This window comes from Canis aureus, chromosome 16, assembly GCF_053574225.1.
Source record: "Canis aureus isolate CA01 chromosome 16, VMU_Caureus_v.1.0, whole genome shotgun sequence".
In the NCBI taxonomy this organism is placed as follows: Eukaryota; Metazoa; Chordata; class Mammalia; order Carnivora; family Canidae; genus Canis; species Canis aureus.
The window spans coordinates 21,355,940-21,379,641 of NC_135626.1; the positions used below are offsets into that span (position 1 = coordinate 21,355,940).

The 23,702-nt window shown below is 44.1% G+C and overlaps 1 protein-coding gene and 1 long non-coding RNA gene across 3 annotated transcripts in view; one reads left to right on the top strand and one right to left on the bottom strand.

Moving 5' to 3' along the window:
- LOC144286103 (uncharacterized) overlaps positions 1–21,778 on the top strand; it is a 31,351-nt gene extending 9,573 nt beyond the window's left edge. The window contains exon 3 of the long non-coding RNA XR_013354198.1: positions 21,291–21,778. This is a non-coding gene — a long non-coding RNA (uncharacterized LOC144286103). The remainder of the gene's footprint in view (positions 1–21,290) is intronic.
- ASIC2 (acid sensing ion channel subunit 2) overlaps positions 1–23,702 on the bottom strand; it is a 994,452-nt gene that overhangs the window by 276,121 nt on the left and 694,629 nt on the right. The gene's annotated exons all lie outside the window — the stretch shown is intronic.

A 23,702-nucleotide genomic window follows, 5' to 3' on the forward strand; every position in this document is an offset into this window, starting at 1 on the left:
GTGGCAATGTTCTGAATTGTGTTGTTAGTGTGATTTTTAATGGTGCTACAAAGGAAGTGTCATGGTGTCTGAGTTTCTGCCTAATGAGGGAATTCCATTTCATCATGGGCTTCAAGGTAGGAAATTATTTTTCTGCCAAATGACTTCCCAGTGCACTGTGAAAATATCATGGAGCCTACTCATGGAATAACATGGTAGACATCAGAAAGGACCCAGATGCAGCAAAATCCAGGGCAGCAGGACCCCCTGGCCACCCTATGAACAAAAAGGGTCATGAGCAGCAAAGGCTGTGTGTTCTTAGCATTTTGGAGAGAATTAAATATATCCATAAAGATCATTAGAATCAGTAAATAATTAAGAGACAAAATCTTGGAGTTTTCCATTATTGGTAGACAAGGATCTAAAGTGAACCTCAGCCAAGGCAGTGTGTCCCAAGAGCAGCCTGCACATTTGTGGAAAAATCTCAACAGGACTCAAAATGTTTCCTTGATCACAATGGCGAAAAGTTATTCTTATTCTTTTGAGTTATTGCTTGTTTTATCATCTGGTATCATAATCCACTGTATGGATGTTTATTATAAATAATTATGTCAGTAAATATACATCTTTTTTAAATCACAGGAGTATAGATGTCATCATTTTCAAAAAATCCCTGTTTTTTTTTTTTTTTTTTTTTCACAAAGTCCAGAGGTAAAAACCCTTCTAATTATTGTGACATGTGGATACCTGGATGGGAAAGCTCCTGTGCGACAATTGTTAAGAAATCCCTTCCCTGTGAAGCTGATGGACTCTCTGCTCTCATATTTTCTCTCTTGTACTTGCCTATTACATATGCTGTTTGAACTATTCCAATTGTTTCTTGGCTGAATCTAAGGAGAAAGAGGTTCTATATGGGTCAGAATAGCTAAGAGGGAGAGAGCCATCCTGAGACACCACACGGGATGGTGGCAGAGATTGCTCTGGCCCAGGAATCTCTATGGAAGGATTGCTGGTAGGCTTTGGCAAACAGAAGGTGGAGACAGCTGTCCTTGGTGACCTCTGCCTATGGGGACTTCTAGAACTTAGAGACCACATGCTTTTCTTTGTGGATTATTCAGAGTTTGCTTCATCTGTGGTTATATGTGGGTGACAGTGTCATGAAGAGGAAAAGCAATGGGCTCTGAAGTTAGATGTTGGCTTGGCTCTGTAATCCCAGTTTTTCCAATTGTCCTGCTGTTGGGCCATGTTACCCCACAGACCCCCCATTTTCCTCACTGAAACCTTGTTGAAAGGCTATTGTGAGGATTAATGGAGCTAGCGTGGTAAGCACACACCACTGTTTCGGACATGATAATGTTACTTTCCTTCTTCCTCTCTCTTTCCTTGTATCCCAAACCATGAAGGGGGTGGGGGGGGGCACAACTCTCTGCACAGTATTATCCATATCTGTTGGGATTTCCCAAGGATGCATTCCTTCTTGGCTGAGCAGATGTATTTCCAACAATGTGGACTTTTTGAGATGTGGATTCCAGATAAGAGTCTACAGTTCTGCCCCCCATGTGGACGGGGAGACAGTAAAATGGCCATCAAGGTACAGAAGAATTTCTACTACTTCAGCTCTGAAATATTCTCACTGAAATCTGCCCTTCTGGAAAGGGCTGGGAGGTGGGGTTTTATTATGTAACATGGATTTGATGTTAGGATTTGCACACTGAGTTTTCATTACTGGGCCTCATAAAAAGCAGAAGAGCTTGGTGGAAAAGATTTAAAAAAATTTTTTTTACAAAGATAGACAAGTCAGGGGTCTGACATATTCTCCACTCTGTGATTCTTAAGGACAAAGATAAATGGAAAAGAGAGATTCTATTTTTATGCTTTGAAAGCACTTACTTTAGGTCAGGAAAATAGCCAGTCTGGATGTTTAGTCTATATAGCCTGGACCAGATCTTTCTTCTTGTTTTTTTTTTTTTCTTTTTATTAATTGGAGTTGCTAACCAGATGGGGAGATGGGGAGGTCGCAGGAGATAGACAATCTTGTGTGATCACAAAGGGGTTAAGGAAATTGAACCTCCTACAGCAGAGGGAAGAATAAACAAGATTTGAGTAAGATTCAAATCTTATTTCCCTTCCTTACTATCTGTGTGATCCTGGGAAAGTCATATAAGTGCTCTATGCCTCAGTTTCCCCATCTGTACAATAGGGGTAATCATAGCTACCTGTATGTTAGAGAGATTAAATGTGATACAATATGTAACCACACAGTGTCTGATACCTAATGGGTACTAAACGAATGATTAAACAAATACATAGAGTACACACCGGAAACTTGCAGAGTGTCATGATGGAGAGCAATGTTGCAGAGTGTGCAGCACAAATGGAACCCAGGGAAGGAGGAATCATGGGCCTGCCCACTATAGCAATTGTTCTGAGATTTGTTCAAAGTAAAGGCCCAAAGGAAAACTTCACGTACACGTAAAATCATTAAGAAGCTGTAAAGCATTAATCAGGTATAAAGCACGTTTTGTATTGTTCTTATGTATTCTCGTTTTGTATTCCAAGAAGGTTTGAGGTATCTTGAAACAAAGTATATGGATACAATAAAATAGAAAATTCCAGCAAAGTATATAAAAGGTTAGGAAAGCATGTATTATAATTACTTTGGCTGAGATAGCCACTGAGTTCAAGGCTGAGTTTGGAGCTTCCTGATAACAAGCCAAGAGGAGAAAAGAATGGACTAAATGATTCTCATCTTCTGAGAAAACACATGATCCTAAGAAAGAAAATGTTTCCTTGGCATTACATTTCCAAAGGAATTCATCACAAATCCCTGAGGCATTTATGACATTGCACCTAATACTTGATGCACAGAGCATTATAAGGAATACTGTCTCCACAATGACCCTCCTATAGTGTGTTCCATGGCCTTTATCATCCTGACCTTTGAATAAAGGAGCCAAGTTAGGTAACAAATCACAGCAGAGTATTGGCTTTGACTTAGGTTCGAATCCTGACTCACTTTCTAATTGTGTGAGCTTGTGAATCACCTTACCCTTGCCTCCTCTGCAAAATGGAGCCCATCACACCACCCTCCCCTCCTGTGGTGCTGTTCTATGCACTGAGAGAGCAGACAGCTGTCAGACACCCAGCTTGGAGTCTGGCACAGAGGAATGCCTCATAATTTGGATCTGATTTTTCTCTCTTCTCTCTCCCAAAATGTAACCTGATGCAGGTTTTTCTTGGAACATCTAAGCTAATGGGGTAATTCACTTTCAGGCTTTAGTATGTCAGACTTCCTAATCCTTTATTGGTATCAGAGATGTGGCTCTAAAATATAGACTTGAACATGCCTCTCCCCTGCTTAATATTCTCAGGAGTCCCTCAGCTATCTGCAAAATACAGTGCAGATTCCTAGGCTGGGCCTCCAGGGCCCTTTGCCCTGAGATCTGCTATTCCCAGCCACCACTCTCCAACACCCCAGGCTCCAGGCATCTTAAACAATTACCTGTCCCAGGATACATAATACCTTTGCACAAGTTCCTCCCTTGGTCTGGAGCATCCTTCTCCTCCCCTTCCTGTTCAGTTTGGCACACAGTCATACATTCTTCCAGAGTGTTTGATTGGCCCTTTCTGTCAGGCCATCTACCGCTACCCCGAAAGTCAGTCTCTCTGCCTCTGGATACCCTTGGTGATGCTTTCACATTCTCTTGCACATTTCCTCTCTCTTTCTTTCACTGGATGATGGGTGTTTTGAGGCCAGAGATGGTGCCTGTCATGGCAGCATTTCCTTTGGTGCTAACTGGAAGCTAGTTAGCGTCTAGTGCTAGTTGGTACCTCCACTGTACCTGGTACACATGCCTGACTTCACCCTTGTAGCTATAACCCTCACATTGGTTCATTTGGTGGACTTTGAGCTCTTTGAAAGTGGGGATTTTTTCTGCCTCACCTCAACATGTTAAGTGTATACCACCGGGCCACGGTGGGAGAATGAACGCTTTCAAGAATGAATTAATTCATTCTGGGTGAATGAATAAGTGAGGACCTCTGCACACAGTATCACCTACCCTCGAACAAGGGGGAGAGTGATATTTTAACCTATTTCCATTTCAGGTCCATCTCATTCAATGTACTCCTCGGGAGTTTCATCTTAGGTGGGGGTTAGGTTCCAATATGGGACATGAGGTAAAAATCAAGCAAATAAAAACCATCCTTAGGGATCTCTCAGGAAGGTACCTCATTGGAAGTAGTATTTCTCAAGTCTGACCTCCTTAGTTTCTCTTCCACACTGGCAAGGTTAATTTTCTTTAGTTGAACCCTAGAAATAAGTAATTAGCTTGTGTCTTAGGGTCATGTTTGATCAAAAATATGTATCATTAAACACAGACCGGGTTGGGACCCCACAGAGAGGATCTCCATGGGGGCAGGTGGTGAGGACAAGGCATACTGGATGATGACTGGGTGGAGGCACAGGTGATTCGAAAAGGCTCACGTTGGAAGATCAAGGAAAACACCAAGATGGAATTGAAGGCTGAAGATAGAAATGGGCTAGGGATCAGGGATCCCAGCATGTGTCCTGAAAAAAAGGATGGAGAAGCTAAGAAAGGATTCCAAGATGTTGGAGTAGGATCCAGAAGCAGAAGTTGGAGAAGCAGGAAGAGAGATCCAGGTTCTACAAGATTCCACTGTGACAGCCAAAGAGGGTGCTCTAGGACCAGAGCCCTGCATAGCTACAGCCCCCAGGCATCCATGGGCTCCCTGCACATGGCTTTGTGTCACTGTGCCCCTCATTCATTCAAGGAGTGGTGATCTTCAGATTTTACAAAATATTTCAATTGTAAAGGTAATACTTCTATTATAAAACTCAAACTTCAACACTGAAGCATATAAAATAAAAACGAAGAGTCTTTCTTACTTCCCTAGTGCTTCCAGTCCCGCTCTCCAAGGGTAACTAACCAGCGTTAACAGATTGGTATATATATATACTCAAACACACATATTCACGCGGTGTTTTTTTTTTGTTACTGAAAATGCTATTGTTACCTACATTCTGTTATGTGTTATTTTTTTCTCACTCAGTGATATATTGCAGCAGAGTCTGCATCCCTAACTTTTGCACCTGACATTTCTCAAAGTGAAGTAAGACCATTAAGGTATTGGATGCTGGGAGGCTATTAAGACCAGATCCTGATATTCTAAGAAAGCCTTTCTTCCATCCTACTCAGTCTGTTAGCCCCAGTGAACTAGAAATTAAAGATTTATGTTGCTAATTATTATTTTTTAAATAAAATTTTAAGGGCAAAGCTTTGCTGAAAAATATACATGGTAATTGTGTTTACTGATCGTCACCAGTCCCGAACAGCAATTCACGGTATAAAACTCAAGTAATTAGAACAATAAGCCCAGGTTAATTAAAATACTGGGTAACATTTGGGCAAGAAAAAAAATTCACTTTTGGAGGTTTTCCAGGCACACATTCATTTTGTAGGCACTTAATTCGCCCTGGGAGCTGGTGCTGACAAGGTAAGCCGTTTGGTGCTAATCAGCACTGGTCTGCCTTTGATCACACCCTGCACATTTCTCTTCTCTGGCTCCAGGACCAGCTTCAGAGAACAGGGCCCAGCCACTGGGTACAGCACTGTAGTTGTTTACACCTAATCTTGGGTCCCATTCTTGCATTATTATCATCCATGCCACTTGCCTTAATGGTTACAGGCTGGTTAATTAAAGAAATTAATCAAGCCCCTAAGAAGTTTGGATGGTGTCCGGAGTTTCTTCTGCCTTTGCCCTCCATCCAGTGCCAGAGACCTGTTTCTTTTGGAATGCTGTGGTCCCCATCCCCGGTCAGAGGATAAGACATGTTGTGAATCATTCCTCTTGCTATCAGCAAGGGTTCAGATGATCTCCAGTGGTGGAACTTTAAGGTCACCCCTCCAAAAAAGGACCCCTTTGGGCCAGGGAGTGCTGTGGGCACTGTGAGGAATCAGAGATGAATAAGATAGGGCTCTTGCATGCAAGGAGTTTATAAGCTGGTGGGGAGATAAAGCACATTCACAAACGGCTATAAGACATGAATCCTATAATCGAAGGTCAAAGAAGGTGCCATGGACTCTCTGAGCAAGGGAGCTCCAAATCGGTTTCATGGAGGAGGTGGCTTTTTGGCTAGGCTTTTGATTTTTATGAAACTGATTTGGATGCAGAGATGTGTTTGTGTGCGCGCCCGCACACATGCACATGGGCACACCTATATGAACTTGTAGGTGCTGGAGGGAGAAGAGATTGAGATGCTTCTAGGAATAAAACCTTCAGCACAAGCAAAGGCACTGGACTGCATGTGTGCAGTCTTGCCTTCATCACAGAGATCAAATATTGTTGGGGCAGCAGCTAGCAACTCCAGGAGGGGCCCTGGACCCTGGAGGTCAGGTCAGGTCAGGTCAATATGGACCTCTGCAACACTGTGGGGCAAGTGAATTTCCAATTCAGCCTCCTCTTGTTGCCTTCCTCCTTCCAGGGGCATGCCCCTACCCTTCCTTCCCATTTCCAGATAGGCTCTTTGCAGTTTTCGGCTTTCCAGTCCTCCTTAAAAATGCCCATTCTCAGGAAGAGATCAAAACCCCCTTTTCCTATATAAATTTGAGTTCCAGCTATCTATTTTCACTTACTCTGCTTTAGCCTGGAACCAACTTCACCTGTTGCAGAGCTGTAGGGGTGGGATGGGGATTTGGTACCAGAATAAGGTTTTAATATGCACTTGGCTTTCTGCTACTCCCAGAAGTTGATGAAAAGGAGCAAGTCCCCCTCCCTACTGCCCTGCCTCATTTGGTCTACATTTCACAGTTGCAAAGCCAAACTTTTCTAGGAGATAAGCTTCCTTAGCTTCTGCTTCTGGTTTTCTTTCTCTTTACTTTAATAGAGTAAATAAAGATAGCAGGATGCCTTTCTGAGACTGAACTTGCTTTGATTTGCCTTCTCTGCTCTAGTGGGGGTCTCTCTGACCATGGTGAGGAAGGTAAGCCAGTGCTGAGGCTCCTGAGGGGCCTGTGCAGGTGCAGCCTGGACATCAAGGGGGGAGCCTCCCATGGCTCAGGAGGGTAGCAGGACAGCAGTGTTGAGTGGGAAAATAAGGCCCTCTTTGTTCTGAAGTTTAAAAGGGGAAAAAAATGTCCACTTTCATAGGGGAGCTGATCTTCAGGGAAGGAAAGTGATTGTAGGTCCTACAAAGAATGGTCACCAGGAACAAATCCGGGCACCCATAAATCTGGAGGAAGTTAGTAGGAAGGACCGAAAGGGCTATTTAAGAAATACAATCTGTGCATCCAGTGTCCAATTTTGGACATCCTCAGCACCAACAGAGTGGCTTTCCTCTTTTCAGGGCCCACAGTGTCCTGCACTGGGGGAAGGGGCAGCTGCTGCCCAGGGTTACCTGTTGGGCTGCAAGAGACCAGCCTGTCACACTACAGAGCATCCCAGTGTGGACAGGGAAGAGTCTGGGCTTTCCCTGGGTTAATGTGAACTGGGTTAATGTGGGTTAATGTAGACCATCCCCTTTCCCCGTCTATGTAAATGTTAGGATTTGGAAAAATTCTACGTGTGTATGCCGGTGGGGGGTGGGGGTATGGATTGAAAACAATGAAACAAAGTCAGTATCCTCAAGCAAAATAATCCTTTGTGATCTGGGATGGGGGTCTGGGGCTTTCATGGAGCAGTAAAAAGCAGAGTTAGGAGGGACAGAGGTGACCTCTGCTGTGTCACAACACCTGTCCCAGCCTGATGTCTGCGAAAATGTGGCAAAAACAGAAGTCGGACATCTTCCAAACAGACATTTCTTACCATCTAAAATGGGTTCTCTATAAAATTCTCTCGTAAATTTTGAGTCATGCTTCTTTCAAAGGAGGAATTCTGTGGCTGTATTTTTTGTAAACGTGATTTTGCTGAGGCATTCATTATTTCAGTTGGTGGGTTTGAGCTGCCAAGTCTTAGAATCTTTAAAAGTTCTAATTTTTTTTTCTTGGGACAGCTCTTGCTGAATTGACATTATGGGCCTACAGGTGATACAGGTAGTAAGGCCTTCCAGGCTACCTGAGCCCACCTTACAGATGAGAACCAGAGATCTAGGGAAGGCAACAGAATTTCCCAAAGTCCAGAAGCCAGTGAGACAGTGCTGTAGACAGTGTCAGGGCAGTGTGGAACAGAGGTGGACAGGAGCCTGCTTGAGAGTTTTCCTGTTGCAACCACATTGCCTTGTTGGCTCATTCTGGTTTAGAGTTGGGTGGATTTCACAAGTAATTTGCTTTCCTACGTAGAACCTTGAAGTCATGATGTGTCTGTTCTCTGAGCTAGAAGCATCCATTTTCTTCCTCCTTTCTATTCCTTGGAATGCATCCTTCATGACTACTCAAGGCTCCCTCCTCTGAAAATCCTTTCCTGTCAACCCAAGAGAGTATATGGCTCTCTGTACCTACTGCACTCTTGTATCTGTTTTGTTAGTGGATGCCACAAAGTGCCTGTTATCCGTACTCTACCTTTAGCTCATTATACACAGGGCTAGTGCTTGTACTTCTATGTCCTGGCACCTAGCACATAGTAGGCATAGGTAAATATTGGTTAAATGAATACATGTTCCCTGTTTTCTTTGGGCCTAAGTGTAATATTTTATATTTAATAAATAGTGGTTATTTTATTATGGTTAGTTTCTGTTAAAGAGCTACAAAAACTTAGTCTTGTACATTCTCAACATATTAGACATAGAAAGGGCCTTTTTATAAATACAGAAACTGAGGCCCAGAATGGGAATTAACTTATCTAAGGATGCACAGGATTTCCATGCTAGAATTAAAACTTGGAAATGGATCTCTGAAAATCCCTGCTTATTACTCTTGTGCGACATACCATTTAAAATATTTATTAGGGATCCCTGGGTGGCGCAGCAGTTTGGCGCCTGCCTTTGGCCCAGGGCGCGATCCTGGAGACCCGGGATTGAATCCCACATCAGTCTCCCGGTGCATGGAGCATGCTTCTCCCTCTGCCTATGTCTCTGCCTCTCTCTTTCTCTCTCTCTCTCTCTCTGTGACTATCATAAATAAATAAAAATTTTAAAAAAAAATTTATTATTTTAGTCGCATTAAAATAACCTTCCTATAGGTGTATTTTAATGCTATAGCATTCCTTTGAGCATAAAAAAAGATTAAGGATTATGTTTGTTATTATTATTCTGTGTCTTCCTACAGAAATAATTTTGCTTCTTGCTGCAGGTAAGAATCAGAAATGGCCATTTCTCAGTCTTCGAGGAAAGCAGGTCGTAGTTCTTTTCTATCAAATTTTTGGTAGAAATAATCCCCTCTTATGTGGGGACAAAATATCTATTGAACTTTCATTACACATTTTCTTTTCACTGAACTTACAGCCCCCTTGGTGAGAAGCTTGACACTAACTTAGCTAGAGCATTGTAAATGTGTAGTTCTCCAAGTCATCAGCAGATCATGGGCACCATGGTTTGGACCAGACATTTCACAGTGTTGGAAGTTAGGTAATAGCAGGAATAATGGTGTCAGTATTGGGTCTCAATCTGCCCAAGATGTCATGGTTTCCCTTTTAGCTTTCTGGAGCCCAAGAATCCATGCTTTGCCATGGACCACCATGGATCCATGCTCTGCTTCCTACCTCTAGAGAAAGACATGTGACAGAGGAGGGATAGGCCCTGTATGAGCCAACAGCAAGGGCCCAGTCCTGTGAATCTGTTCCCAAGGGCTTGGGGGTGGAGGAAGTGAATTGGTCTTTATTTCCATCACTGCAACTCTGGCTTGTGAACTTCAGATCTTGGGAGATCAGAGCCTGAGCCAGGCTGAAAGTGGGGCAAAGTCAGCTCTATGTGTGGGTGAGAAGTGAGTCTGAATCACCTCACTCTCTCTCCTGAGTGATAGGAGAAAAGCCAGCAGGAAGTAAGATCCAAATGTTGCCAAAAATCCAGCCAGAGAGTCTTGTCTGCCAGCCCTGCTTTTGTGGTTTTCAAGAAGAGTCTTTCCCTTGAGCAACTGGAGCTGTTGGTTTGCAATTCATGCCAATTCATTGCAGCAAGCCTCTATTAAGTACCTGCTGTGTGCCTAATTAATCCACTGTCGTGATGCAAAAGAAGTAGAAGTCTTGACCCCTGCTTTCAATAAACTTACCAACTAGTAGAAAGATTCATGTATTCATTTAACATTTTCTGAAAGCCTACCTTGTGTTCAGTATCAAGTGCTGAAGGCAGAGATGATTAAGACATAGTACCTCCCCTTAAGAATGCCACTGTCTGACAGACTAATGGAGGAGACAGGTGCCTACAAAATGAGTGAGAAGGACTGGGAGAGCCATCTGGTAGGACAGAAGCAAAATAGGAGGGGTGCCTTGCCCAGCCCAGGCTCAAGTTAGAGGAGGTGATACTTGAATAGCATCATGAGGGATGAGCAAGAGTTAGCAAGTGAGGAAATAAAATTCTGTGTGTACAGTGTAATTTTAGGAGTCAGAATCATCCCCTATTATAATTTAGGGAATGGTTTAATGAATCATAAGAATAAAGGGCTACAGTGTTTGAAATTGTAGCTATCTTTTTCTGGATATACCCACAAATAACTAGAGAATAATTAAAAAAAGAAAAAAATAACAAAAAATAACGGAACTCTCACATGCTGCTGGTAGGAGTGTAAATTGGTACAACTGTTTCTGGAAAACTGGCAGTATTTGCTAAAGCTTAACATATGGCTACCCTATGACATAGTCATTTTACTCCCAGGTATATATACCCAACAGAAATGTATGCATACGCTTACCAAAAGTCATGTACAAGATGATTCACAGCAGTGCTATTCCTAAGAGCCACAGCCTGGAAAGTGCCACAATGACCACGAGTGTAGAATGGATAGATGAACTGTGCTCTCTTCAGGACAATAGAGTGCCATGCCACAATGAGAATGAATGACCCACAACTAATGAAGCAATGGACAAGTCTCATACAAAAGTGTACATGCCATATAACCCTATTCTTATAAAAAAAAAAAAGTACAAAAACAGGCAAATTAATCTATGCTGTTGGGAGTCAAGATAGTGGTTATGCTGGGTAGGGGTAGTAACCAGAAACAAGCATGGAGGTGGGTCCTTTACTGGTGTGGATGATGCTCTAATTTTCTACTTGTGTGTTAGTCACACAAGTAAAAAGCTTAAGAAGTACTTAAGCCATGAAAAATCAACAGGCTGTATTGCTCATGAAAGTACACTGCCTTGTGTGTGTACCATGCTTCCATAAATTGTTGCAAGCCATCTGGAATCCAGGGAGATATGGCAGGTCAGAGGCTGACTATAAGGGCTGTGGGAATGTGGTGTTCAGCAAAGGCTCATGGTGAATTAGGTCCTCCTGGGTTGCTCTTCTCTCAGTAGAGTGGGTACTTCTAGGAGGCTTGGTGTCCTTGTGCTATTCAAGCACTTCATTTTCCCTCAGAGGAGTCCTCTTCTCACCCATTTAGCTTTTGTAACAGATATTATTTCAGGAAGGGGGCTGTCATCAGAGGAAGGGTTTTTTTTTGTTTTTTTGTTTTGTTTTCATACGATTAAATCTCTGTCTGTTATGGGTGGCTTGATTCTCTGTCCCTCAATTTATACATTAAGACAATGGGGTAACAATCTGGGACAGTTGTTGCTGATTCACTCCTGACCCCGTTAACTGCTTGCTTGCTGGGCTCCAGCAGGAGAAAGAATGTGACAGGAACCATACAAACTCAAGGGCTCATTATATTCTGATGCAGGGGCCTGAGAAGCCAGGGGTGGCCTGATCCATCTGCAGAGGTATGGAATCAGAAAACCAAGCCATGTGCCTGGTGCATTCCTAGGAGGCTCTCATCTCAGCATTTTATGTCATCCCCTTGAGCCCATCCTTGTGGTCTCTTCCTCCTATAAAGACAGAAGCCCTGGAATCCAGCAATATTTTCAATAGCACATGGGCTGCTTCTCTCCATATCTTAGAGAAGAAAGCCAGGGGAGAGGCATGTAAAGCTCATGCTAATCATTCTTCCAGGCTCCTGGGATGCCTGCTGTCCTCCTCACTCCAGATGCCAAGAATGTCACAAGAAAACCACCCCGGAAAGAGATGTGACATAAGCTACCATTGTCCCTGACAGCCCGGGATCCCATCTTGGCCTAGAGCCACAGCGAGGTAGATGAGAGAGAACGACGGGTTGAATATAGACTTCATCTGAGCCTTTGTGCTTGATGCTTTCATCTGACATCTTTTCCAGCTCTGGGCAACTATGTACAGAGTACCTACCAGAGCCTGGGCACTGGAGATACCGCAGCAAACAAACAAACAAACAAACAAAACTAGACCCTGACTTCATGGAACTCACAGTCCAGCAGGGAAAATAGCTGTTAAGCAGATGTTCACACATATGATTAAATAAATGGTTCTATGCTAAATATGGAGAGAAAAAGAACAAGCATATCTGAGAGCATATGACAAGGTGACCTGGACTAGTCTGGGGTAGTGAGGGAAGGCTCTGCAGAGGATAGGCCTGAAAAGCCAGCCTCTGAAGGCTGAACAGGCATTACTCGCTGTAGAACATGAGGGGAAATGTTCTGGGGTGGGAGGAATAGCTTGTATGGAGGTCTTAAGGCAGGAAGGAGAATGTCATTCAGAGGAACTAGGAGAAGGTCAAGGTGGCTGAAGTGTGTTGCATGAGAGCAGAGATCAGCCCAAGAGCCAGCTGCAGAGGCAGCCAGCGTCCAGACCACGGAGGGCATTGTGGGTTGTGAGAAGAATTCAGTAACTGACTTTAAGAGTAATGAGTGGCTATAGAAATGTCTTAAGCAAAATAATGATATGCGTATATTTGTGTTTTTAAAAGGGTTGGGGCGCCTGGGTGGCTCAGTTGGTTAAGCGTCTGCCTTCAGCTCAGGTCACAATCCCAGGGTCCTGGGATCCAGCTTTGCATCAGGCTCCCTGCTCAGGGATGAGTCTGCTTCTCTCTCTCCTTTTGCCCCTCCCCCTCACTCATTCTCTCTGTCTCTGTCTCTCTCAAATAAATAAATAAAATCTTAAAAAAAAAAAAAGTTACTCTGGCTTGTGATGGGCAGTGGATAGGTGCGGGGCGAAAAGGATCTGAGCAAGATCGGTAGGAGTTCATGGCTGTAACCCAGGCAGAGAATATGGCAGATTGGACTGGAGGAGTAGTGGTGGTGACAGCAAAGAGTGAGAGATTAGAGCTGTAGTTTGGTGACAGAACAGCTAAGATTTGATGATGGCAGGGATGGGTGAGGGAAACAGAGGTGTTTATTATGTCTGTGCATGATGTACAACTGGGGGGATCACTGAGACAGGGAGAATGAGAAAGGCAGAAATGTAGAGAAATGCAGAGAAAATTCTAAGTTCTGTTTTTATCCTAATCCTCAGAAGAGTACTCCCTCTGTAAATAAGAAAATTGAGATCCAGAGTAGTCAAGAAACTCGGCCAAGGTCACAGAGCAAGCTCTCTAAATCATAGCATCCAGGTACTTTGTGGCCAATTTCAGAGGCTCATGTCTGTTATACATCACATTCCTACAGCGCATCACAATTTACAGAGCAATTTCAAATACATCATCCCATTTTTTATTTCTACCAGGACAGCCCTATATGGTAGATGAAGCACGTATCATTATACCAATTTTATGGGCAAGGAAATTGAGGTCATTAACTTGACCAATGTCTTAGAGCTGTAACTGGTATGAACAGGATTGGAACTCTGGTCTCTATGACTCCCAGACCATGCTTTTTCTACCAACATCCTTCACTGCTAAGTTCACAAATGCTGGAGTCAGATCAATTGGTTGGTGGGCTGATATTGGGCAATTTTATTTAACCTCTCCGCGCCTTAACTTCCTCACCTGTAAAACTGAGAAAATAATATGTCTCACAGGCTTGTCACAATGCTATGAACTGTGTTCAATGAGCAGATGTGTGTAAGGCACTTAGCAAAGCACCTCGCACAAAGTGCACACTCAGTGCTCATTAGATAGGAGGCTGCTGCTGAGAGTGCACTTCTTGGCCCAAGCATCCCCTTTCCCTTGAGAAGAGGACCCAGAGAATTGCTGACCAATTTTTCCCCAAGAGGCCTCCAAACTTCTCTATCAACCTCCCATAAGGACTTGGAACACAGGTCCCATTCTCTCTGCCCAGCTCCTTCCACCACAGACAGCAAGTTGCTGAGTCTTGATAATTCTTCCTCAATTATTTCTTTCTTCTTGCTCATGTCTTCCCCATTCTTGGCGCTGCTCCAATTCAGACCCAATTTCCTCTTGCCTGACCTCCTCCAACAGCTTTTAGCTGCTCTCCCAAGTGTTCCATCCAATCTAGCAGGTACTTCCCTGTGTCTTCCCATTGTCTACATGACAGCGCCTATACTCCTCTATTAATAAATCAGGCATCTTTACAGTCTCCTGACAATCTCTTTCAAACTTGTCTCTTGGTGTTATTCAACTGGGACCCTTATCTTCACTTTTTTAAAAATATTTATTTATTTATTTATGATAGACATAGAGAGAGAGAGAGGCAAAGACACAGGAAGAGGGAGAAGCAGGCTCCATGCCGGGAGCCCCATGCGGGACTCGATTCCGGGACTCCAGGACCGCGCCCTGGGCCAAAGGCAGGCGCCAAACTGCTGAGCCACCCAAGGATCCCCGTGGGACCCTTATCTTCAACCAAGAAATCCAACCCACCATCTCCCAGTGTGTCACTCACAATCCATCCACCACACTTCTGGCCACTTTGTCCCTCATACCCAGAACATCCCTCTTTCTCCTTTCTACCTATCTTCTCCCCTTCTCAAGGCTCCACTGAAGTTTCACCTCCTTTGGGAAGCTGCCCCTGATTCTTTAGGCTAGAAGTTTCTCCCACTGGTCCTCAAAGTGCTGATGGCATTTCCTAGACCTTGCAGGCTGGAGCCATGATGCCCAGAACAGCATCCAATACATAGTGTGATACCCGCCCACCACCACTTATGGTATCTCCGCTTCTGGAGGCCCTGCTGCTATGATCGAGATACCTCCTCTACAGTGGGCACACACAATCCCTACTTTCTCCTTGTCCTACCCTTTAGAGAACTCATACATTGTTCTCCCTCAGGATTCCCTCTCATTCACTCTTTTTGGTTCCCTGTTCTCTCCTCCCATGCAGCATCAGGGAGAATCAGGCCAAAGAGCTAAAAAAGAAAACCCTTGTCTCCACTTGATCCTGTCTTCAGTACCATTGTTGTTTCTGAGTTGTTGTTTTTTATTTAAATAGAGATTCAGCAAACCCTGTGATACTTAGTGATTGCTATATATACATATTTTATGCATTAAATTAGTCTCCAGGGGATACCCTGCTAAATATAGTAATTATGTGAACCAGAATGTTTTCAAACACCTTTCTCTCCTTGCTATTTTTTCCCCTTCCCTGGAGCTGGGGGTGATGTTGTTGGGAAAGCGAGGTGGAACCTTGCCCGATTGGCCAAATGCTTTCCTTATTTAAGAATCAACTTCTTGAGGAGGCAAGAAAAAGCTCAGAATCCAAGGGAAAATAATGGTGGTAATGTTTAGGCGATGAGGTAGGAGACAGCATGCAGTAGTTAATAGCATCGTGTAGCTTTGAACCATACCACCATCCCTTATGAATGGCCTAACTGTGGGAAAACCTTTACTCTCTTAGGACCTCAGCTTCCTCGTCTGTGAAATAGAGGTAATAGTATTCATTTTGCAGGGTATTTTAGGATCGGGGCTACATATATGCGTAGTAGATAGTAGGTGTTTGTGAAGCGGTGGCTATTAGTGTGATTAGGCTATTAATTCCTCCTTGGCTGAGAAGTTCATTAGCTGGAAGGCTGTTGAGTTAATGGGACTATCAGCCTCCAGTGGCTAAGGAAGGCTAAGCTAATGCATGTAGGACCCAGACTGAGAGTCACAGCTTGTCATATGGGATGGGAATCTTAGAAGTCATCTGGGAAAAACTCCCATACTACAAATGAGAAAATGAAGGCTCAAATTTCAGAAGTGGTGTGGCCAAGGTCAAGACCTCATCACACAGCCTGGTATCTTAAGTGCCAGTACAGGACTCCCCCCTCCCCCCAAGGAAGCCAATTATATCTTTCTATCTTAGTTGGCACTGTGTGGCCTCTCTCAAAAGTCTTTTCTTTTTATATACAAACCTGGAACATGAACATTTGGGTCGAGGCATTGGCCCTGTCCTTAACAGCTGTCCCTCAACTTTGGATGAGCCACTTAACTTCCATTCAGCTCCATTCACCTCCAGTTTTTTTCACCTTCCCAATGGGCACTATCATCCTGGCCTTGGAGGTTTGTGAAGATCAGAGGTAGTAAGTCTGTGGGCCTGTGCAGAACCACCCACATGGGTGATCGTACCTGTCCTCTCCTCACAGAAAGGAGTTGCCTTCAGTAGTGAGGAAAAGGAGGAAAGTATTTGGGGCAAGGAGGGAAGGTCCTATCCTCCCACCCTCTATGATTTAGGCACATAGGTGTGCTCTTAGAGATACTACCTGATGCAGTGGGAAAAGTGTGGGGTTTTTGTCAGGCTCTACCCTTGGGTTGCTTTGTGGTCAGAGATCAGTTACTTTCTCTCTCTCTCTTTAAATCTACAAAAGGGAAGTGGTTATAGGACCACATGATCAATAGGCCTCACCACTGTCCATTGTGAGGGAAGGAGCTGAAGCTCCTTGGGGCTGAAGCATCTAGGTCTTCCCCAGGCTCTTCACTCTACCTTCTTGGGAAGCCCGCTGGGAGGGGGAACAACACATGTCCTGTCTCCTAATTGTCCCGATTCACTCTGAACTTCTCAAGTGACTGGGCATCTGGCCTCTGGCAGGGTTGAGAGAAGGGCATCAGGATTAGCATCCCACAGAGTCAGGGATAAATCAAGTACAGGAATAAAGGCTGTGTTCATTGAGCCAGACACCACCATAATTGAGTCCTCATGACATGCCAGAGGCACCGCCATCCTAGGTCCATTTTACAGATGAGGATGCTGTGCCCATTGCCCTCACATAAGTGTACCCTACCACAGGTATCCTAAAGAAAGCTAAGCCCTCTGGACTCATTTAATCCTTCTGACAATGCTATTCCAATCATCATTACTACTATCTTCATCATCCAGACAAGGAAACTAAGGCTCAACGAGGTTAAGATACTCATTGAAGGCTGCACAGCAGGTAAGGGGCGGGGGGAAGTCAGAACACTCAGTCTGTTTGTATGGAAAACCTCAGTTCTGTTTACTCATGTTTACTCAAGTAGGTGCTGCTTCTGTTTCTTCTGAGTAATTACTTTCTGGGACACCAAAGGCCCTGAACTGAATGGCACAGATGAAAGGCACACATTTTATTTTGCCACTGTTTTTTGATCTGCACTCTTGCAAAGGTCTGTACTGACTCATGAGTCAAAGACAGGCCTTTGTTATGCTAAGTAGCAGTAATTCATAAGCCATATGTTTAAAAAAAGCTACAAATTTTATTACTCATTTTCTACCAGATAGGGTGGATAGTATCATTTAGTTCTTATGTTGCTCTTATGGTTATCGCTATTCTGCAGGTAAATGCCCAAAGTCATCTTGCTAGCAGGTGACAGAGCCAGGATACAAAGTAAGAGCCTGCAACCTCGGTTGCATATGAACAACCCCATTAAGTGGGAAACTTTTGGAAATTAGGTGGTCTTGCCCTACCCCAGACTAAGCGATTCAGGATCTCTGGGACACAGAGCATAGAGCAATTGTGTTTGACAAAAAGGATCAAATGATTCTGATGCTCTGAAGGCTAAAAATCACTGCTTTACTGGCAGGGAGGATTCTTTCCCACTAACTGATGATGCCAAGTGTCTAAGTGGTGTCAACTTTCGGTAAGCCCCTTTGTGTTATGAGGGTTGCCTCAGGCTTCTTGGTGCCAGAGAGGTTAATACTAGAGCTTCTTGCTACCAGTGCTGTCCAATAGAGATATAATGTGGGATATTTATGCCACTTTACATTTTCCAGTAACTCTGAAACAGAATTGAAAAGAAACAATTGAGATTGACTTTCATGGGCAAAAGACATGAAGAGAAATCTCACAGAGGAAGACATAGACATGGCCAACATGCACATGAGAAAATGCTCTGCATCACTTGCCATCAGGGAAATACAAATCAAAACCACAATGAGATACCACCTCACACCAGTGAGAGTGGGGAAAATTAACAAGGCAGGAAACCACAAATGTTGGAGAGGATGCGGAGAAAAGGGAACCCTCTTACACTGTTGGTGGGAATGTGAACTGGTGCAGCCACTCTGGAAAACTGTGTGGAGGTTCCTCAAAGAGTTAAAAATAGACCTGCCCTACGACCCAGCAATTGCACTGCTGGGGATTTACCCCAAAGATACAGATGCAATGAAACGCCGGGACACCTGCACCCCGATGTTTCTAGCAGCAATGTCCACAATAGCCAAACTGTGGAAGGAGCCTCAGTGTCCACCGACAGACGAATGGATAAAGAAGATGTGGTCTATGTATATAATGGAATATTACTCAGCCATTAGAAACGACAAATACCCACCATTTGCTTCAACGTGGATGGAACTGGAGGGTATTATGCTGAGCGAAATGAGTCAATCGGAGAAGGACAAACATTATATGTCTCATTCATTTGGGGAATATAAATAATAGTGAAGGGGAATATAAGGGGAGGGAGAAGAAATGGGTAGTAAATATCAGAAAGGGAGACAGAACATAAAGACTCAACTCTGGGAAATGAACTGGGTGGTGGAAGGGGAGGAGGGCGGGGGGTGGGGGTGAATGGGTGACGGGCACTGAGGGGGGCACTTGACGGGATGAGCACTGTATTATACTCATACTGTTATTCTGTATGTTGGTAAATTGAACACCAATAAAAAATAAGTTTATTATAAAAAAAAGAGATTGACTTTCAAAATATATTTTATCTAGCCCAATATATAAAAAATACTATTTCAACATGTAATCAATATAAAAATAATTAATGAGATTCTTTACATTCTTTTTCTTTTCTTTCCTTTTTTTAAATTAAGACTCAAAAATCTGGTATGTTATCCCCTATAGCACATCTCACTTTGAACCAGCCGCATTTCAAGTGCTCGATAGCTACAATGTGGGGAAAGTGGCTAATGTATTGGACTCTACCACTTTAGACAATTTTCTCTGGCTCTTATCTTCACCCCCAGGTTTCAGATTCATACAGGAATTATAGCAGTATGCCCAGGAGAGACTGTCCCTCATTGAATTTTCACAGCCTTCTAGGTACCAATCTATCTTATTACCTACACACGGTCTGTTCAATCCACAATAATCAATCTCTGCTCTCCCAGATGCCCAATGATTACCACCATAGCATTAGCTAATACCTCCATCCCATCCCATAATGGCCATGGTGTGTGTGTGTGTGTGTGTGTGTGTGTGTGTGGTGAGACTATTTAAGCTTTACTCTCTTAGCAACCATTTCACCCACCGACTCTTTAGGAAGGGTCCAGCCTTGGGAGAATTCCAGCGACTTCATTTTGGCAGGATGATAGAAGGCCAGCGCTCCTTCCTTCACACTCCTTTCCTTGTTTGTTTCTAAAAAAGTGAAATGTCTTGAGAAATAATTTGATGATATGGATCAGGAGACATAAAAAATATCCATTCCCTTTGACCAAGTAATTTCCTAAGGAAATAATCTGAAATGGAGAGAAAGCTTCATGCCTGGAGATGCTTATCAGGCCTTATTTACACTATGAAATAATTGGACACCACCCAAATGTTCAGCGCTGGTGTGGTGATTACAGGGGAGAGCCAAGTCTGAAGAGTGGGAAATCATGCAGCCATTTAAAATAGTATCAGAAAGTTACCATAAAGGAGACTTCTTATGGTAAAACATAAAGGGGAAAGAGCAAGTATCAAAATTGTTTATGTAGAATCATAAGTATGTAAAAATATCTCAACACAACAAAATAACAGAAAAAGAATACACCAAGAAGCTTAAAGTAGTTATCTTTTGGTATGATGATTGGCAATTTTTCCCTTCCTTTTTTCCACTTATCTGTATTTTTTGAAATACAATAAGTATATATTCCTTTCATAATACAATAGGCTTTGTTATAATAAGTAAAAACAGTTAAGGGGGAAAAAAACTTTAAGAAGCAATTAGAAAGTTTTCTGCATGTTAGAAAATTATTTGGCTATGCCTAGAGGGTCTTGGGGGAGAGGCGGGGGGAGGAGTGGGGGTGGAAAGGGGATTGTGGGTCTGAAGGCTCCTCTCCTGCCAGGGAGATTTGCATTTTGCACACTGATGCATCATTTCTGACAATTTGCAAAGTCTTTTCCTCAAGGCTTGGACTGGGGCTGCCCTTCAAACAAAAAGCCAGTTTGTGAGGAAGACCCCTCTTCAGTGGTGTTGACACAACAAACTCTTTCTTCAGCCTGGAGCTGCAAAATGGACGTATTCAGGGCCCCCAGGAAGAGGCTGGACAAGGAGGTGCTCAGTTGCTCTATGTCTAAAATTAAGTGTCTGAGAAGCACAACTATTTTCCAAACCCCTGGGCAGAAGAATCCTTGTCTTAGGGCACTGAGTTTGAAACCCCAAGGCCTTCTAGAGTCTACATGTTCTAAAAGAGGAGCCTCATAACCTTTGTTCATTGCGAAATAAGCTTAGAGGAAGGAGCATTAGCTGAGACAACTTAGGAGAGGAGTTAGTGTGCCCATTTCATAGACAATGAAACTGAGGCCCAGAGAGGGGAAGAAAGTCACTATAGGAAAGAGGGGCACCCCTGGGGTCTAAATTCAGCAAAGTGCATTCACTTGCATTGTGTGACGTGTACTTGTGTTGTGTGACCTTTTCTGCTCTACTCTGCAAGGGTTATAGATGAGGTGGGCTTTCCTTGGAAGAGAGAAGCTTGGCTGTTGGGCTGGCTCCCAGTCCTGCCCAACTATATTTTCCCATTGGTGGGTTCTCACATTTTAATGCAAAAAAAGGGAATTGGACTTGTCCTTCAATGACCACCGCCACACAGCCTGTTCTGAAGAGACCCCATCAATAATCAACCCAGCTAGTGTGCAATCCTTAAGGTTGAGAGGAAGTTTGACCAAAGAGTGCATTCTTACATTCTGATATGAAGACAGTATCTTTAGCCCTTACAAAACGAGGGGAGATGGGTTGCATTATTTTTAGGGGTTATTTAGAATGCATGCAACTGTTCCTTCTCCCCAAATGAGCAACCCAACCCAAGACCAGGGTGGCTCGTGTGTCATCCTCTCCTGACAAGGATTGACAAAGGTCCTCTGTATTTGGCAGGTGACGGGGGTCTTCTTCCTGTGGGCAAGTGCAAGACTAATGATGCTTTCAGCGGAAGATGAAAGAAGAACTCAGGCAAGCTGCAAACATGCAAGCTGTCAGGGTGATTCACAGAGTAATTACAGAATAATACAGTGTAAACTATTAGGGGGTAATAACAATAAGTCAGGATAGACTCATCGCATTGAAAACTTGGGGCTGACAAACCTGCCAGTTATTTGCTCCTTCTCGAAGTCTATAAACAGTGTAATATGAGCTAAGCCTGGCAGCTGGATTCAAAAGAGACAGATCTATTTTTCCTTTTTACATTAAGTTGTGATGTAGAAATGGAAAAATAGAAATGTAAGCAGTTAGGCTAATATCAGCACTAATGTCCAGATACAGTGATAATTGTCAGGTGCCTAAAACCCCCAGATATGGGGTAGACTCAGTTCATTGAAAGTCAAAAATAAAGCAAAGGCATAAGGATGGATGTGCCTCATTCTAACTCAAAGGAAAACAAAAATAATAAAATGAAAGTCGAAATTGCTAGAGCACCACCTACTATGTGTTGGGTAATTTATACACTTTCCATTTACATGAATTCTCACAAATTAGCAAGTAGGAAAGCTTAGTCTCATCTTTTGGGTCGAAGAAACTGTGGTTTAGTTCATCAAAGTATTGCAGTCAAAGTGACAGAGATGGTAAGCAGGGGAGACAGGTTTCAAACCCATAGATGATGGGTTTCAAAATCGAGGCATTTTCTACCGCTCCAGGCTGGGATGGTCCCAGGAGCTGTAAGGTTGGGTGGAGTCAATGAACCCATAAGCCCGATTGACACTAAGGACAACCGATCCTCTTCAGAGGCTGCCAAAGGAAAACAGTGGCATGTTCTGTGGCTGCCGGCAGGATGGCTAAGTATGGAACAAAAGCAGGTCCAAGCACAAGGGGGGCATCCAGCTGAGAGGCTGTAGTCACATGTGGCATGAATGTGAGGCTGTCCAAGGTCAGAATTATTGATCAAATACTCAGGGAGCGCCCCTGTCATGTTGGGACTTGGGGCCATGAAGGTAACTAAGACAGTCCCCACACTTGAAGACCCCACAGGTCAGCCCATCCCAGGCACACAAGAGCTACCCAGAAATAGTAGATTTTCAGAATGGGTAAGAATGAAGTCAGAGTCTCCTTTGAATGGAGGTGACATTAGCGTGAAGTACTGAGGGATAATTAGGAGAGAAAAAGGCAGAGTTTAGACAGAAGGACCTGAGCAAAACACCAGGCACAAAAGTTCTGGGATGTCCATGTGCTGTCAGAGTGGGGCAGAGTGGAGGCAGGAGGGGGGAGAGTATGATAAGCCGTGCATACCGCACACAATATCTGGGCTTGATGGAGCAGCACTGGGAAGATGGTCAGGTGGGCTGGTTATGTCCGGTTCTGGGAGAGTTACTCAGGGCCTGACAAGATGGAGTGGCAGGCAGAGTGCAGGATCCAAGTACAGGGCCTGGAATCCAGGCCTGGAAACCAGGAGGCTTGCAGGCTGGGGAGAGGGGGTGGGGGTAGGGGAAGAAACAGGAACAAAGGGAGAGGAAGTTGGCCAGAAAGCCAGTGGCAGAGATCCAGGCTGTGTCCCTGCAGTGGAAGAAGGGAGCAATGGTGACAGTAAAGAGGCTTCCCCTGAATCAGAGCTGTCTTGGCCTGGGATTTCCATGAGCAGCTCCCCGAAAGTGATGGGGGTCCAGCCAGCAGTGTGTCCTCCAAGGGCAACCCAGGAGCCCTCCTGGTATTTCACTATATGTCAAAAACCCTGGGACTAGTCTCCATGCGGAGCTCCTTGTCACATCTCCCCTCTGCCCCTATCCCTGCCATTCAGCACTTTTGTCCTGAGCCACTCCATGGAAGACAGTGGGGGGAGGAGCAAGGTGGTCCTAAGTCTTGCTTAGGCCTGAGTCTGCCTCCAGGACCTATATCTGGGCCTCAGACACCTCCTTGGCCCCAGGCTTTCTGTCCTTTGGGACAGTTTCTGGATCATTTCTTTTTTTTTTTTTTTTTTTTTTAATTTTTTATTTATTTATGATAGTCACAGAGAGAGAGAGAGAGAGAGGCAGAGACACAGGCAGAGGGAGAAGCAGGCTCCATGCACCAGGAGCCCGACGTGGGACTCGACCCCGGGTCTCCAGGATCGCGCCCTGGGCCAAAGGCAGGCGCCAAACCGCTGCGCCACCCAGGGATCCCCCTGGATCATTTCAAATCTTTAAAAAAATGGCATTTATGGGCGCCTGGGTGACTCAGTGGTTGAGCATCTGCCTTTGGCTCAGGGTGTGATCCCGGGGTCCTGAGATAGAGTCCCACATTGGGCTCCCTGCAGGGAGCCTGCTTCTCCCTCTGCCTGTGTCTGCTTCTCTCTCTGTGTGTCTCTCACAAATAAATAAATAA